At 35.4% G+C, this 11,429-nt stretch overlaps 1 long non-coding RNA gene across 1 annotated transcript in view; it reads right to left on the bottom strand.

Moving 5' to 3' along the window:
• Positions 1 to 281: 281 nt before the first annotated feature.
• Positions 282 to 11,429, bottom strand: part of LOC119233512 (uncharacterized) — a 54,725-nt gene continuing 43,577 nt past the window's right edge. The window contains exon 3 of the long non-coding RNA XR_005122414.2: positions 282 to 456. This is a non-coding gene — a long non-coding RNA (uncharacterized LOC119233512). The remainder of the gene's footprint in view (positions 457 to 11,429) is intronic.

Raw genomic sequence — 11,429 nt, 5'->3', positions numbered from 1 at the left:
GTTATCAATAATAATGGGTCATTTCCTCAAGAGGCAATATTTTTAAAAGATAAAAACATCTGACTGGTGACATTTTGGGGCAGTTATGATATCAAACAATAGCTTGGAGTCAATAAATTTTGTGACAGGAAATTATCACACCATTTATAGATTATTTGATGAAAATACAACTATATATTGTAAGAGTATGCCTTCAAGAAAATCCACAGCACAGGAAAAGACTAAAATGTTTCAGCTCTGTGAGAGATGCTACATGCGGTATGCCTTTTTTTTTTTTTTTTTTTTTTTTTGGGAAAATACATCTTTGTATATTTTCTTACCTAAAACTTTCCACATGACCTTTCCCAAGTGATCTTCTGTGTGTCTTTTTGTTGTTGTCATAACAGGTGTAGATTGGGAGGAAAATTGAGAGTTTGTTTCTTTTTCCTTTTCATCGCCTTCATTTGTAATGTATAACTGTCAACCAATCCAGAGACTACAATAAATAACGTGTATAGAATACCATGCACAAGCCAGAGATACTTCTATTTTAACGCTTTCAACATCTCTCTGTACCTTAATTCAATAGGCTGATTCAGGAGGTCTTGTCACATCCACAGTTGTTTTTTGTTTTAAGATTTATTTATTTATACAAGCTCTGGTGTACAGGCCAGAGGTGTGGGAGGGTGAGTGAATCCACCAGAGACAGAGCAGGAAGCAGAACAGGCAAAAGGACCAAAATACACTGCTGAGGGGAGCAGCAGGCAACAGAAGAGGTCTGCCGCACCATGTGGGAATCTCCCTGGCCGGCCAGGAATCAAACCAGCACTGCAGAGGCTTCAAGCAGCCTCACAGTGCTGCGCTCAACCCGCTGAGCCACCGGGGAGGCCTGCATCCACAGTTTTATAAACAGCCTGAATGATTTCTCTAACTAGGTCTCTTATCTCTCATCTCCTCACTCTGCTGCAGTATCATATGCCTGCTTGGCATTAAAGCATGGCAAATACTGACTATCCTCAGGGCTTCACACTCGCTGTTCCTTCTCTCTAGAATGTTCGACCATCACTTAGCTCCTTGATTCATTCATCTCACTTCACTTACATCTCCAGTCATTGGTTACCTCAGCAAGATCTTCTCTTCCCACTCCATGAAGAACAGTACTCTAGCGATGGTACATTTATTCTTGTTCTATTTTGCTTAATTGTGAATATCCCCATAGGACATTATACTAGCTATTAATGTTGTTATTTAATAAACAGATAATGAACACCCTTAGTGCATTATAGGGTCTTTAGAAAGAGTAGAGAACAAAATACATAAATGTCCTTCCCCTCATAGAGGTTACATTTTACTGAGGAAAATACAACATAGAAAAGACAAATAGGCTTTAAAAAATAAGGTATGTTATATAGTAACAAGAATGATAGATTTTTAAAAACAGAGCGAGAAAGAAAATATAAATGGTGACAAGAATTGGATTGAAATTTAAGGTAGGAAGTTAGTAGAGGAGACTCTTAAATAAGACATTGAATGTTGGGAGGAAGCTAACACTTTAGAAAACTGTAGATTGAAATTTCAAGAAGAAGAAATAACATTCAGAATGGGTTGGAGACAGGGAGGATAAGCTCAGTAGATTCTCTGTCATCTACCTCCAGAATGCAACTTGTATTAGAGCAGGGATTTTGTCTGTCTGGCCCAGTATTAAATCCCCAGAGTCCAGAACAGGAAGCTCTAGCCAAGCATGCATGGGTTAATGATTCTCAGTTTACAAATGAGATAATCGAGGCACAGTAGTTAAGGAACCTGCCCAAAGTACCCAGGTGAACATAAGTGGTAGAATTAAGGTTTGAACCAAAAAACTCTAACCCCACAGACTGTATTCTGACCATTATCTTCTGTTTCTATAGAAGTGTCAGATTCTCTCTGAAAGTAAGCACACGTGGTATGCAGATTAAACAGCTCGATCAGGAATCCATACAGACTATGAAGAGAGGAAAAGGAAGGAACTATTCTGGACTATTTTCATTCCCAATTTTAAGTTGACACTCAGCAAGGTTAACACTTGTCCCAAGGTTAAGTCCAGGATTATGTGTATTGAAGGCTTGAGAGACTGGCAAGAGATGGGTCATGTTCCCTCTCTGGTTCTTGCAAAATGAAAAGGTGGGTAGATAATCCCTAACCATTATTTTCCATTTTATTTTTTTTTTTTTAAGATTTATTTATTGATTGATTGATACATACATACATACAAGCACTGGGTACAGTCAGAAGCGTGGGAGGGTGAGAGAATTCACCAGAGCCAGAGCGGGGAGCAGAGCAGGCAGAAGGACCGAAGTACACTGCTGAGGGCAGCAGCGGGCAGCAGGAGAGGTCTGCGCGCCATGTGGGACCCTCCTCCGGTGGCCGGGGAGCAGCCGGGGATCGAACCGGTGCTCTAGAGGCTGCGGGCAGCTTCGCAACCCAGCGCTCAACCGCTGCGCCACCGGGGAGGCCCGATTATTTTCCATTTTAATGGTCACTTATTGAGTTCCTGAAAATACTTTAGAAAGTTTTGAACAATATTTGTCTCTTCAAGACATAAGTAGAATTATTCCACAAAGAGAAATGGACACAGACATTGTAAGGAGTAAGGGTGTTTGAAGAGAAAACAATAGGGCATACAATATATTCATTAAGGAAACAGCATACAAGTGTATACCTGCATGGCTGGGAGACAAGGTAAGTAGTGAGGCAAAGAAGGAATATCAGGAATTTTCAACACCATGATAAGGAATTTGAATCCTATTCTATAATGGGTATCTGGATGTATGGGCAGTTTCTACAGTTGTCAGGGTTGTTTTGTATAGTTCATATTGTCACTAGTACATCTCTAGCATGGGTTACAGCAAAAAAAAAAAAAAATCAGTTTCTTGTGCTAAGATGCTTTCTTTGACATGAATTGTTTCAAGGCAAAGTCAAAAAGGAAGAGAGAGTGCTTTTCAAAATGATTGGAATAAACTGCATGGATGCAAAAATAACAATAGCATAGAAAATACTATTTTCTATCCTGCACTAGGTCATTGGAAACTGACAAGCAGGTAGTCCACTCTCATGTAGTTCATCACACAGTGGAAGACATAATTAAATAAATGACACAGGAACTTATTCCCCAAATCACCTGATATTGTATAAGGTGTTAAGAGTTAAAATACAATTCTAAACTGAATATGGTAAATTTTGGAATTTTCAAAAGACTGTAAGTAAACAAGAATGGCAACTGTGGAAAAGAGCTGCAGGGTTCCTTTAAGTGGTGGGTTCAGTGGTCAAGAAATTAAGGAACAATAAAAGCTGTTTATAGAGAATCCAGCCCCATTATTTCTTTCCCCCCCTTCCTTGGCCCACCTCTCCTACCCTCCTCTTCCCTCTTTGTACATTTTGAAGGAGTCATCTTTGTGAAAACCTCAGAAAGCTTCCTTTATAGACTGTGATTCATCAGTTGTATACCGAATTGTATTTCTTGATGACTCACATGTTGGACAACCCATTTGTGCCTTCATTTTTAACTGGAGACTATACTTGTACTCCAGAATTGTATATAGTTCACAGGGTCAGTAGCATATTAGCACATCGACAGTGAGGCTAATTCAAAATTAATATAGGGGATCCAGCAACAGTTTATAAAATGCACTAGGACAATTTAGTAGGAATCCATTTTTGAACAGATAAATCAAAAAGAAAAAAAATGTTTAGCACAGACGCATAGATACTTTCAGCGTATTAGAAAATTTCAGCCACTTTCAAATCTAAATATTGAAGTTAACTCAAAAGAATCAATAAATTTTGGGCCTCCCCGGTGGCGCAGCGGTTGAGCGCTGGGTTGCGAAGCTGCCCGCGGCCTCTGCGCCGGTTCGATCCCCGGCTGCTCCCCGGCCACCGGAGGAGGATCCCACATGGCGCGCAGACCTCTCCTGCCGCCCGCTGCTCCCCTCAGCAGTGTGCTTCGGTCCTTCTGCCTGCTCTGCTCCCCGCTCTGGCTCTGGTGAATTCTCTCACCCTCCCGCGCTTCTGACTGTACCCAGTGCATGTATAAACAAAACAAACAAACAAATAAATAAATAAATAAAACATGCCTCTATAAAAAAAAAATTTAAAAAAAATTAAAAAAAATAAAAAAAGTAAAATAAATAAATAAGTGAAAAATGTTTAATAATTCCAAAAAACAGTTTAATAAAATATGGAATAATAAGAAAAAAAAAGGCTACTGCACAAACTTGAAAATAAATTGTCAATAGAAAAGTATCTCTAATAATCAGAATTTAGTTTTCTATCAAACAAATGACTATATAAGTGGTTAATGGCAGGCTTTTTGGAACGTTGATGATAGATAATTATTTTCAGTTTAAGTGAAAATAAATCTATACAATTAGTTAATCCATCATAACAAAACTTTAGCTCATTTATTTAGATGCAGAAAATGAGGGCAATAGTCATGCTCTTTTGGAAATGAAGTTGTTGTATACTATTATTTCAGAATCTTTGCATTTTTAAGTAATATTCATGTAAGAACTATAAATACAGTGTGTTTCTATTTTTCTCTGTTCTATTTTGCTTGCATCTGAAAACATTTTAGTATTATTACCAAGAAAATATCTTTTTCCTTTATTTTAGCTTTAAGTAATCATTAAGCTACGTTCTCTGTTTTGCTAATGAAAATAAATGTGGAGGAAATGAAATGAATTGGATAAAAACAATTTACACTCCAAGAGAGGGGAACAATATGAGAATTGATAAGAGAAAATATAGGAGAGGTATTACTGGTAGCATTAGTATACTGATTTTTCCACGTGGAAATGAAGTCCAGCATGGGAGAGGAGATAAAATACATGGTCCATGGTCATTAAAAGAGGAATTAATGTCTGTTTCCTTAATAGAAACCTAGGAAGGGATAGGGCTGGGTTTTTAAAACTGTATTCATATAGTTATGTATTTTAACATTTACAGAGAATTTCCCTCCATTCTTTTTTGGAAAGACATTGCAATGTTAAGAGGAAAGATTTTGATGAAATGACTAGAGGGTGAACTTTTTAAGTCACACAAAAAGAAAGGTAAATTCATTCATTTCTACTTATTTATTTGCATATGAATATGTGGAAACTATAGTCCAGTTCTTTGACACAAAACTGGAATAATTAAAGGAGAATGACTAGTTACCTTTAGGAAGCTTCCTCCAAAATGATCATGCAAAATGCCATTTCTATTCAGTAAAATTCAAAGATTGCTGAATTATCAATGGCTTTAGTAATAATGGCTGATATTACTCCTGAATAGGAGCTCGTACTTTGGAAGATACTGAAGCGATTTATCTAGAGTTACTTTTTTTTATTTAAATATTTTATTTTATATAATTCTTACATCTTTTTTCATCTTTGCACAATGTATGCATTTTCATTTTGGTTATATTCCCCCTACAATTGCCTGACCCCCCCCCCTTATTTTGACTCTTATCTAGAGTTACTCCTAAAGATCAGCTCAGGTGGCAGTTTCTTGAATGATGCAAAATTAAGGCACTGGTACAATTCCTACCAGATCAGGTCAGGACTAGTAGGATTTGCATCTAAGCTGTAAAGGCTAATTAGTGGCTACTGGAAGAGAAGGGGAAAGGGGGGTGGATAATTGGATAAATGGGACAATGGCATTATGAAGGCTAGATATGGACATTTGAGGTCAAGTTAATGTAGTGCATACACATGGTGATACTCTACAATGAGCACCTAAAACTTATGTAATGTATATTATGTAATGTTACTTCAATAGAAAACATTAATAGTGCAAATGCATAAATGTACTGTATATATTTATACTTAAGGAAAATTTATTGCTTGTGAAGTATAATGAGATTAAGAACTGTTCATAAACTCTACAAATTTAAAATATAATGTTCATTCTTTCAATAAAAGATGTGTGACATGGAGCAAATTACACAATTTACCTATGTTTTTATTTATTTATTTATTTATTTATTTATTTATTTTTGCCTATGTTTTTTAAAATACACATTCAGTACAGATGATTCACCTTATATTTTGGGGAGAAATACAGTATATATACTTCAACAAATGTCAGTGGCAGCTATGGGCTGCATAGGTTATAGATATTATATTAATATCTGATTTTCATTCCTAGAATGCATTCAAGTAACAGGAGAAAATCTGTCAATCTAAATAAAATATCCTTACTATTTTCTTTAAATACCTAGGGAAACCCAGAATGCTAACTTATGGCATTCTTAAAATTCTTCATACCAAAAGGGAATCAAAATCAGGGGCTGGAATAGATACTGTACATCTGATTCATGGCAACATTTAGCCCAAAAGTAGAAGCAACCTACTGCCCATAGATAGAGGAATGTGTTCACAAAATGTGGTCTATATGGACCATGGAATACTATTCATCCTTAAAAGGGATGACATTCTGCTATAACATGGATGAACCTTGAAGAAATTATGCCAAGTAAAATAAGTCAGACACAAAAGAACAAATAGCATATGATTCCACTCAATTGAGGTACCTAGTGCTTTCAAATTCAGAGTCAGAAAATAGAATGGTGGTGTCAGGGGCGGGCAGGGAGAGGGAATCATTGTTTAATGGGTATGGAGTTTTAGTTTAGGAGGATGAAGCAAGTTCTGGAGATAGAACTTTTCCCAACAGCATGAGCTTGTTTGATGGAGGTGAACTGCATGCAAACTGCACGCTTACAGATGGACTGTCAGAATGTATGTCATGTATATTTAACACCATAAAGTCTTTCTCTCTGATACTTTTCTGTATGTTTTTTACATTCTTATACTTTGAATTGTAATAACATCTTCAGTTTTTGGTATGTATATTTAATTATCTCCAAAAATAATTTGAATGGGTGTGGGTGTGGGAAGAGAAGTAAAATTAGTCATTGTTGCTTTGGCTGAATCCTCTGATTTTAATCCGCATTTCCTGAGTTTAAAATAAATGCATTTCGTGAATATTATGATAACCAAAATGATCTCTGACTTTACTTCCTCTGGCTAATGGATTTAGATAGATCGATTGGATGATTGATAGACTGATTGATTTAGCAAGGCAAGCATTTTTACAGGACCACCCAAATAGCTACTTATAAATAGAATTGACACTTATGCACATAAGTATTTGTACAAACGCTGCAAACATTTTAAACTTTGTGGGTCTTTTACAGAAAGACTTACCATAATATTCTTTATATGCACTCAGTTTTACTTTTCACATCCATACCTTAATCCACCCACACTTTAACACTCAAATTCCTATTCTGTTACATGCCTTAGAGCATTTCTTGTCCATGGGCACCAAGAGACATATAAAGGAAAACTTCCAGCAACAATATGCATAACTGAAAATCAGATAGCAACCCAAATGTCAAAGAAAAAAGACTAGAAAAATAAAATGTGGGATATTCATAAAATGAAGAACTATACAGTAGTGAGTAGGAAAACATAGAACACTATGTGAGTGCACTTGCTCCAAACATCATTTTGAATGGAAAAAGCTACTTAGAAGATATTGTTTTTGTAAAGATCAAAACAAGCAAAACCATTACATATATGAAAAGGTAATCCTAAAGCATCTTATGAAATTGGCAGTCATTGTGAACACCTGTGTCAGTTACATACAGTCTGCCCCAAGAGGCATCATTCATATCAGATCAGATCCACAGGAGAGGAGCCATCTCCCGGTGTGTAAGTACACACTTTGCAAGACTGAGTGTGGTAGCTTGATAATAGTAATCTCTGGGAAATAGGGAAATAAGGCAGAACTATCATTTTTGGTACTGTTGTAGTTGTTAAGTAGCTTTATAGTTCATTATACTTCATATAATATTTTGCATTTTTGAAGTAATAGACTCCCAGAAGAAATTTTATACTAAAATTTAGAGGACAGCTCATTTCATTTATATAACATAGTTATACTCTATTACAAATTATACTCTATTACAAAACTTTGTTCTGAAAAACAAATGTTAGTTATAATTCTTTAATGGAAATTCATTCCTGATTTTCATTTAACATGTATCATATATAAGAAAGATGAAAATCCCCCCAAAAAATTGTGGGGGAGGGATTATAGAAAAAAGGAGGGGGACAAATCTACAAATTGATTAAATTAATTAAATTAATTAATTGAAATGTCTTTTCTCAGTTTGTCTAGGTCATCTCATAAGCTCAGTTTAAAAGACAAGTTGCTCAGTTTTTCTAACAAAAGAGAAAAACCGAGGACAAGTACAGTATAGAAGAATTTTTAAATGAGGCATACTGACAGATTATAATATGGTGTCTCATCAGATGACGTGGTGTTTTGACTACATGGCTAGGAAAAGGCTATAATTTAAATGCCATTAAAGACACATAAGCTCCAGCATGGAGACAAGAATACTGTAAAATCTTTTGGTCTGTAGTTGCAACGCAGATAAAATTGTTCCTTTGATCTTGCAATGCCAAAGTCTGTTGTCCAGAAGGGAAATGTTGTTGTGTTTCTGTCTTAAACTAAGACAGATTTCATTTTCATCTAAATCCTTTTGTTAACACCACATAAAGAGTGAAGTGCATTTTATCAGCCGTGCTGGTTTTCTTCCATTGTTATTTTAGGTTTTTATGATTATGTAGTGCTCCAAAAAATGTGCCCAAAATATACACATCTGGAAGACTAACTTCAAATGTCTTCAAATGGACAGTTTACTGGCCTTTGTTGCTTAGAAATTAAGAACATTGTAGCTTTCTTCTCTTCTTTTCTACAGTTCCCGTCTTAAAGAATAAGGAGCTATTTTGTTTATAAGACTAAAGAAATCATAAACACACAAGTTGGACCTCTGTGAGAAGCTTAGTAGTTAGTAATCTGTAATAAAATATATGGTACAGTCACTTGTAAAATCACAGTGAATTCTCTCCTGTGCAAGTCTCTAAATTATTAAAAAAAAAAAACAACTTTGAACATTTTTCTGGCTTTAAATTGCAAGCTTAAATGCATATATTACATTTCAAGGAGGATATGTGATGTGGGAATTTTTTATATTAGATTCATTATGTCTTTTTTTTTTTTTTTGAAGCAGTGTTGATAACTTCCAGAATCTGGTATACTTTAGGTTCTAAGCATTTATATTTTGATTCTCTTTTATACTGAAAATAAGGAATAATCTTTTTAAAAACTAGATACTGAGTTGGGAATATTTTTTGCCAACATTGTACCTAATATACTAGCACTGGTATGTATCTCTCTATTCTCATTGTACTTTTGAACTATTTCCAATTTCTTGACCAAAAATAACATTTCTAGTCTGTTAAATTTATGTTATAAGGTGGGAAAACCTTGATTTTTAACTACAATCAGATTTGAACAGCTTAAAGACAAAATGCTTTAGAAATAAATCACCTGTTAATTTTACTTTTTTTCTGTTTTGAATCTATTTTATCATATCAAGGCATAAAAAATTCTAAATGCCAACTTTCTAATTGAGAGTTTTTTTGGAAATTTAAAGTTATTTTAAAAATGAAAACAAAAGAAAAGCTTAATCACTACTATTTCTGGGAAAATTGCATTTAAAATAAAAAAAAATTCAAACATATTGGGCATAAAAGTATTTGCAGCATATTGCTGCAAAACACCCATCAAGCAAACAAATAAACAAAACACCCATCAAGCAAACAAATAAACCAAAACTTTCATTAATGCTGTTCTTCTAAATATTTCAGAGAATGGTGTGTAGATAGTAGAAACAGGTTTTTGCTACTTGTCTCAATATGGGAACTAGTGGAGAGGTGTCTGCTGAAAAGTGTTTGCCTGGTATTCTGTCACCCACCTGTGAAAGAGGATGAGTAAAGATCAGGGTGTTGCCATCTCAAAACAGTCTCAGGCCTTCTTCTTTGGACCTCGGTTAGAGCTCAGTACACATGTCATACCCATGAAGTTCCACCTACTTAATGTATGGTATGTTTGTGACTCCTTTTTGTAGTTAAGTTCTTTGGAAATGAAAAGTACATCTCTGGCATCTTAATCAAGACAACCTCTGTAAAACATAAATGATGTGGAAAACCACTACCATAGAAAAATAATTCTGCTTTATTGATTCTGAAAATAAGTCATCAGTCTATGGAAGTCAAGAACAACCCAAGATTGATACAGAATTTCCTATTACTCAGTGTCTGATGAAAAGTGAATGATAGTTTAGAGAATAAGAAAGGTGAATAAGATTAATAGAAAGTAATCATCAGTCTGAGAGAATACACTGTATGTTTTGTATCAGATTTTGAAATATTTTTAAAAAAATTTTATGGGCCTCTCTGCTGGCACAGGGGTTTGAGACGCACCCTATCAGGCTGTCCGCAGCCTCTGCAGTACAAGTTCAATCCCCAGCCGGACAGGGAGCTACCCATATGGTGCAGCAGACCTCTCCTGGCTCGCCCGCTGCTCCCCTCAGCTGTGTATTTCAGTCAGTGCTCCTGTCCTGTTCCCCACTCTGTCTCTGGTGATTCTCTCACCCCACAACACCTCTGGCTGTACCCCAGCTCTTGTATGCATAAATACATAAATCTTAAAAAAAATTATGTTGACATCTTTCCGGAATCCATAATTGCTAATGATAAGAAGTATCAGGCAGATTGCTTAGCATGATTTTTCTGGAGCAGTGAAAGTAAATAAACCAGACTATATAAACAAACATTACTTTTGTGATTATTTAAATCCTCCCTGTACATGGGATATCAAAACATTTGGATAAGGCCTAATATCTTCTGCTTATCATAGGAACAGTTAGATAAAATGTAAAACTCTTTTTTAAATAAATTATTTTATTTTATATAATTCTTACATCATTTTTCATTTTTGCATAATGTATGCATTTTTATTTTGGTTATATTCCCCATACAATTCCCACCCCCTTTTCCTGACCCTAATCCCTCTTCTCCTCTCCAGCCCCACACTGTAGTGTGTCTCTGGTCTACAGTTGCTTGTTGATTTTGATTTTTACTTTATTGCAATTAGTCTTTTTCCTGGGCATGAGTTTATTTATTTATTTTTTTGATTGCTGAGTAATATTTAAAATAGAAAACTCTTAATCATACAGAGAATGAGTGTCATACAAAATATCAACACAGCACAGCAACATTTCTCACCAGAGGGGTGTCTAGGATAAAAGGCACAAATAATTTTTTAAAAGCAAATCAACTATTCAATTACAAGAGGGAGGAGGAAGGTAAGAAGGGAAAGAAGGAGAAAGGGAGGAGGGAATGAGGGAAGGCAGAGGAAGGGGGGGAGAGAGAGAGAGAGAGAGAGAGAGAGAGAGAGAGAGAGAGAGAAGATTTAATTACTGAGTGTAAAATTCTAGAAGAAATAATTAAGCTATGAGAAATAAGAAATTAAGTTGGAGAGTTAAGGTAAATAACATACACAGAGGTTGAAATAATTTC

This window comes from Talpa occidentalis, unplaced genomic scaffold (genome assembly GCF_014898055.3).
Source record: "Talpa occidentalis isolate TD23 unplaced genomic scaffold, MPIMG_talOcc4v2.1 talOcc4.8, whole genome shotgun sequence".
NCBI classification, from domain to species: Eukaryota; Metazoa; Chordata; class Mammalia; order Eulipotyphla; family Talpidae; genus Talpa; species Talpa occidentalis.
The sequence above is the reverse complement of the archived record's forward strand: the minus strand, read 5'-3'. Positions and strand labels throughout refer to the sequence as shown.